We start from the raw sequence: 6,000 nt of genomic DNA, 5'->3' as shown, positions 1-6,000 counted from the left end.
TATATGTCGTCTTCTGGTTTTAATTTTTTTCCTGCTATTTCCCAAATTTTATTTTTTTTAAATTTTTATTTTAGGTTCAGGGGTACATGTGCAGGTTTGTCGTACATTAATAGGTAAACTTGTGTCATGGGGGTTTGTTGTACAGGTTATTTCATCACCCAGGTATTAAGTACCAAATGGTTATTTTTTTCTGCTCCTCTGCCTCCTCCCACCCTCCACCCTTAGGTAGGCTGCAGTGTCTGTGGTTCCCTTCTTTGTGTTTATGAGTTCTCGTCATTCAGCTCCCACTTATCAGTGAGAACATGCAGTATTTGGTTTTCTGTTCCTGTGTTAGTTTGCCAAGGATAATGGGCCTCCAGCTCCATCTATGTTCCTGCAAAACGTGATCTCATCCATTTTTATGACTGCGTAGTATGCTGTGGTGTATATGTGCCACATTTTCTTTATCCAATCTGTCATTGAGAAGCCTGTATATTCTCTTATTCTCTGTCCCCATCCCACTGTCTGGTTCAAACTCCCATGCTCTCATAATGTCTCCTGGACATTTCAAAGTCTCGTCATTGGTCTTCTTTCTCGAGTCGCAGGCTCTCTAACTCAGCTCTGTCCAATGGAATTATAATGCGAGCCACTTATGTAATTTTAAATTTTCCACTGGCCACATTAAACAAGTAAAAATAAGCAGGATAAATTAATTTTAATACTATCTTTTATTTAACCCAATATATTTCAAATATCCTTTTGACACATAACCAATATTAAACAATATTAACGAGATAGTCTACATTCCTTTTTTCATACTCACTGTTCAAAGTCCCGTGTGTATTTTATACTTATAGCTGTTGAAAAATCACAAAATCTATGCATTTAGGTAAAGAGGCTTTATTTTTTAAAAAAAGGGTTACAGTCTATAAGGTGGCCATCCCACAGGGTGGGAACCATACCTCTGGCTGGAATCATTAGCAGGCATTTTGAAGGAGAGGAGTTGGTTTCTTTCTTTTTTTTTTTTTTTTTTGAGATGGAGTCTTGCTCTGTCGCTCAGGCTGGAGTGCAGTGGTGCAATCTCGGCTCACTGCAAGCTCCGCCTCCCGGGTTCAGGCCATTCTCCTGCCTCAGCCTCCTGAGTAGCTGGGACTACAGGCACCCGCCAACACGCCTGGCTAATTTTTTGTATTTTTAGTAGACACGGGGTTTCACCATGTTGGCCAGGATAGTCTCGATCTCCTGACCTCGTGTTCCACCCGCCTTGGCCTCCCAAAGTGCTGGGATTACAGGCGTGAGCCACCAGGCACAGCCAAGAGGAGGAGGGGTCGGACAGGAATTTTAGCTGACTGGGGTGGCCAAGTATACATATTCAACAGGTTATGAGAAGAGTTATGAATATTTATGAAGGCGGTTATGACATGTGTGACATATGACTCGTTCACCTTGGGGTGGGGCCTGACATTTAAATGTATTATATTTAGGTCCTATATGTCAAAAAGGGCTTTTTAGGACAAAGGCACTCATGTGCACAGCCTCTGTAAACTGGCCAGAATCAGTCCATGGTCGTGGTCTTTTTTATTAGGAGAAAGTTATTGAAATCAGTCTCTCGTCTAATCAAAGCTGTAGTTATGGCTGGTGGAAAGGGAACAGTGCGTGGGAGGATCAGTTCGTCAGTGTCTGGTGGTTGGTTAGTGGCAGTTGCTTTAACATTGCTTATCTCAAGGCCAGCGCTTGTTTAGCTACTAGAGAAAAAGAAAAACCTTGCGGCAGTTAGAATCCAGTTTATTCTTTAAGTGAAGGAGTGTGTGACTTAACCCTTTCCTGGAACGGCCATAAGCCCTGTTGATAACTTGGTATCTTATTGCTACAAAGAATTCATTTTGTCGGTCTTGTGATCTCTATTTTAACATTAAATCTGGTCAGTTGTGTCTAAACTACACAAAAGAGGGGGTATAACGAGGTGTGTCAGACCTCCAGTTCTTGTCATGGCCGTGAACTCAGTTTTTAAGGTTTTTCTGGGGGTCTCTTTGGCCAAGAAGGCATCTGTTCTGTCGGTGGGGCTTAAGATTTTATTTTTAGTTTACATCGCACATCTCAATTTGGACTGGCCATGTGTCCAGTGCTCAGTAGCCACACACAGCTAATGACCACCATGTCGGATGGTGCCGCTGTAACCCATTCCCCACCCTGCAGACAGAGCAAACTTTCTAAAATGTAAACATCACTGGTTTTCTCAACAATTTAGAACATATCCCTAGCTTCCTATTACTCTCAAGACAGATTCCTCAAGGTTGTTTGTGATTTATTTCCAACTCACCTTTCTAGACTATTTTTCCATAACTTCACGTATGGACCTTCCAGCCCTAACAAACTTCTTTTTTCTCCCCCAATACATAATTGTTTTTCAGGTCATTGTGACTTTGCACAGGCAGTTTTCTCCACCTGAAAAGCCATTCCTCTTCTCTGGTTCTTTCCACTTCTTCACCTACAACACTCCTCTTCCCCTCAAGTGCCTTCTCATTTATTTAAAAAATCTTCGAGGATTCATCTGGGATGGGTTAGTCCAACCCTCCTGTGCATTCATGTGGAACCTTGAACACAGCTTTTATCATATTTGTTGGTAGCTGCCTATGTGCTCACATCTCTCACAAGGCCAAGTGCTTCACCAGAGCAAGGATCATGGCTTGTCTCCCTTTCTGCTCCCAGTACCTTTCTCACTCAGTGCCTGTCAAATATTCGACACATAATATTAGACCCCATTCCCTCCAGGCATTTGTATTACTTGCCTGGTCTTGGTTGAAATGTAGATTTGGGACCCTCATAATCTAACTTTCTGATTTTACAGATGGGGAAACGGAAGCCCTAGAGGAAAAGAAGACTAAATGTATTACCATCTGACCCACTTCCTGGCTAGCCTGTTCACCTGTCTGCTATTCTTCATTGGTGAGTTTTCTGCAAATGTAAAATGGCATTAAATTGAAGAAGAGAGGAGGAGGCCAGTTGGCCTGCTTTATGCAATCAGTGGTTCATGAAATCATAAAGTGTAAATAAAATGTTTGTAAATGAGACCGCATTTCAGATGCCCTAGAGTTGCTAGACCTGTAATACAATCCTCTTACAAGCTCTGGTATAATGAGAAGAGTGTTAAATTTATTGTCTTTGTAAATTTGTATCCCTTTCCTCCTCTGTTGGAACTGCTTTACAAATGAGATCCAGCTGCTGTTTTAGCAAACTTGGATGGTGATGTTTCTGTGTCACCCCAAGTAAAAATGGTTTGGGGTGGATGGTCTGTTTCTTTGATCCCTTGAAGCCTCAGTTCTCTTTTTTATCATGGGGTTGGGGTGGGGAAAAAGAGAGAGAGAGAGATTTAGAATGTGCTCAGAACAGCCAGTTTGTGGAGTGAACTAAAGAACATTGCAGAGCATTATTTCATGCTCCTTCATTGAGGCACTTGGCCATTTGACTCCCATTAAATTGGAAGTTGCGTGTTTAAAAAAAACTTTATGTAAAGTTTAAGTTTTTTATGCACAAGTTAGGTGCACTGTTTCTCTTTGCAAACTCACTGTTGGGAGAGAAGCTAGAGACCCAAGGAGGAGATAGAGGAAGGGTTAATTAGGATATCAGTCGCCTGGGGTCATTTAACGCAAGGGAAGATAACTAATCTTTCAGTATCTGAGAGCATCACTGGGGTATAGTGAGAGGAATGCCAATTCATAGGTACCCTCAATGCTCTAGGATTAATATTAGGAGATTTAAAGAGAGGCATTGGAAGTTTATCAGAAGTAACACTGGGGATGAGATGACAAGAATGCCACTACTATCCCTTTCATACTGTGGAATGCCCAACTTCTCCTGGGTTTCTTGGCTTGCCTGACACCAGACATGTGGTCTCTTTCTCAGTACAGACTGAATGGGGGTGCCAGGGTCAATCCACACCCAAACTACTCGTAAAGCTTCAGATAGACTTTTGCTAAGATAGCTATAAATATAAGTTCTAATATTTTTTTCTGCTCCCTAATGGATCATCTTGTGCAACCCTTCCACTTTGAAGACCATTGAGCTAGGAAATTTACTTACCTGGCACCTCTTTTCACAGTGCTAGAGACATGAGGGTTGGCTCTGATAACAATCCCCACCTTGCATTTGTTTCATGCTCTTTTAAATCCAAATTGGCACTTTCACACCTGCTGCAAAACGGAGTGATAAAACATCTGTGTTCTTAGTCTTTCCCTTTTCTCTTGATTGATGTTGTGAATTTAACTCAGGGTTTCGTCTTAGCATCACCTGCATGATATATCCCATGATAGTGCCTTTCTCTACGACCTCACTCGCCCTCTTAGAGGAAGGGGTGTCTAGAATTTGACTATGCTTATACACAGATCTCTTTTCTTTCTCCTGTTGCATTAATTGGGAATCAGTTTGTTTCAAGTGAGGGAAATCAAATTAAATGTGGCTTCCGCAGAAAGAGAAGCTGTTAGCCGCCATAACCAAAAGTTCAAAGATCTGGCTAGGGAGCCAGTGGCCCAGATGATGTGACCAATATTTGATCTCTCTTTTGCTGCATTTCTTGGCTTTGTTTTCCTCCCTTTGTTGGCAGTTTCTCTCTGTGTGCTGGTTCCCAGAAGCAGTAGGCTTGTTTTATCCTTAGTGTCAACAGTTCCAGAAGAGGGCTTCTTGTTCTCTCTTCCAGTTCCAACAGAAGTTCAGGAATTGAGTTTTATTGGATTACTTTGGGTGTCCATCCTGACCCATTTGCTATGATTAGGGAAATGTCATGCTTGCATTATCCAGGTCTTGGTCACATGCCCACACCTGGCACTGGACTGAAGCACTGCTCAATCCACAATGAATGAGAGTCAGGAGGAAGGGGTTGCTGCCTGAAGAAGAGGCAGTGGGCAGGCACGAGCTACACATGTGTTCCATCTTTGAGTGAGGACTTTCCTTGACAGAGGCTCAACTATGGGGTTGGAACGATACAGTCCTTTGCCTGAATTACAGCTTTCATTTTGCTATGCAATTGTGATGCTAACTATCCAGAGGTAGGTCAAAGCTTTCAGATTAAGGGTACACAAGAATGTCCTCAATTAAGACACCATTCATAGAGGTCCCAGGCCACCTACACTTCTGACCAACTGGCTACACTTTGAGGGTTCCCACTAGCCCCTCTGGTCCATTAATTCACTATCATATATATTGTACTTTGTTGACTTCTTATCTGTGTATAAGACAGAACAACCCACAGAACTCAACAAAGTATGATATAGATGATTATAATTTTATTATAAAGGATATAAATCAAAATGATCCAAATTAAGAGTAACACAGAGTGAGGTCTGGGAGGGTCCAAGATGTGGTATTTGCATGTCTTCAGGATATCAATATATGATTATCAAATAGGGAAACTCACTGGAGTGTTGGATGTTCAGAGTTTTTATTAGGGCTTCATCATGTAGACATGCTTGGTTGAATCAATGGCAATGTGATTGAACCCCACCTCCAACCCTCCTTCTGTCCCCAGAGCACAGGAAGATGAAAGGATATAATGTGGTTCAAAACCCCAACCCTCTAATCACATTGTTGGTCTTTCTGGCATGACCAGCTTCCAGCATAAAACTGTCTAGGGACCCACTGTGGATCACCTCATTAGCATAAACTCAGGGGTGAGCTGTGGGGCCCACTATGAATAACAAAGAAACTCGTCTCACTCCGGAACTTCTAAGGGTTTAGAGGCTCCCTTCCAGAAACTGGGGATAAAGACCAAACCAATTCCTTATGATACACCACTCTCTATGCTGGATCCCAACTTCTTCCCAGGCCTGGAAACTAACACTGTCCAATATTCACTGTCTCCTCTGCTGCCACCACTTCTGGACCCAACACCAGCTCTGACTGAGGCTTTTAGCCTCTTCCTCCCTCAGCCCATCAGAGGTCTCCTTTGGGGTCTCCTCCTGAACTGTACTGTCCCCTATTCCAAGCCCTTCTTTCTTTTCCTCCCAAAGCTAGTGACTTTGGAAGAGT

The sequence above is a fragment of the Theropithecus gelada genome, chromosome 11, assembly GCF_003255815.1.
Source record: "Theropithecus gelada isolate Dixy chromosome 11, Tgel_1.0, whole genome shotgun sequence".
NCBI classification, from domain to species: Eukaryota; Metazoa; Chordata; class Mammalia; order Primates; family Cercopithecidae; genus Theropithecus; species Theropithecus gelada.
This window is presented reverse-complemented; position numbering follows the sequence as displayed.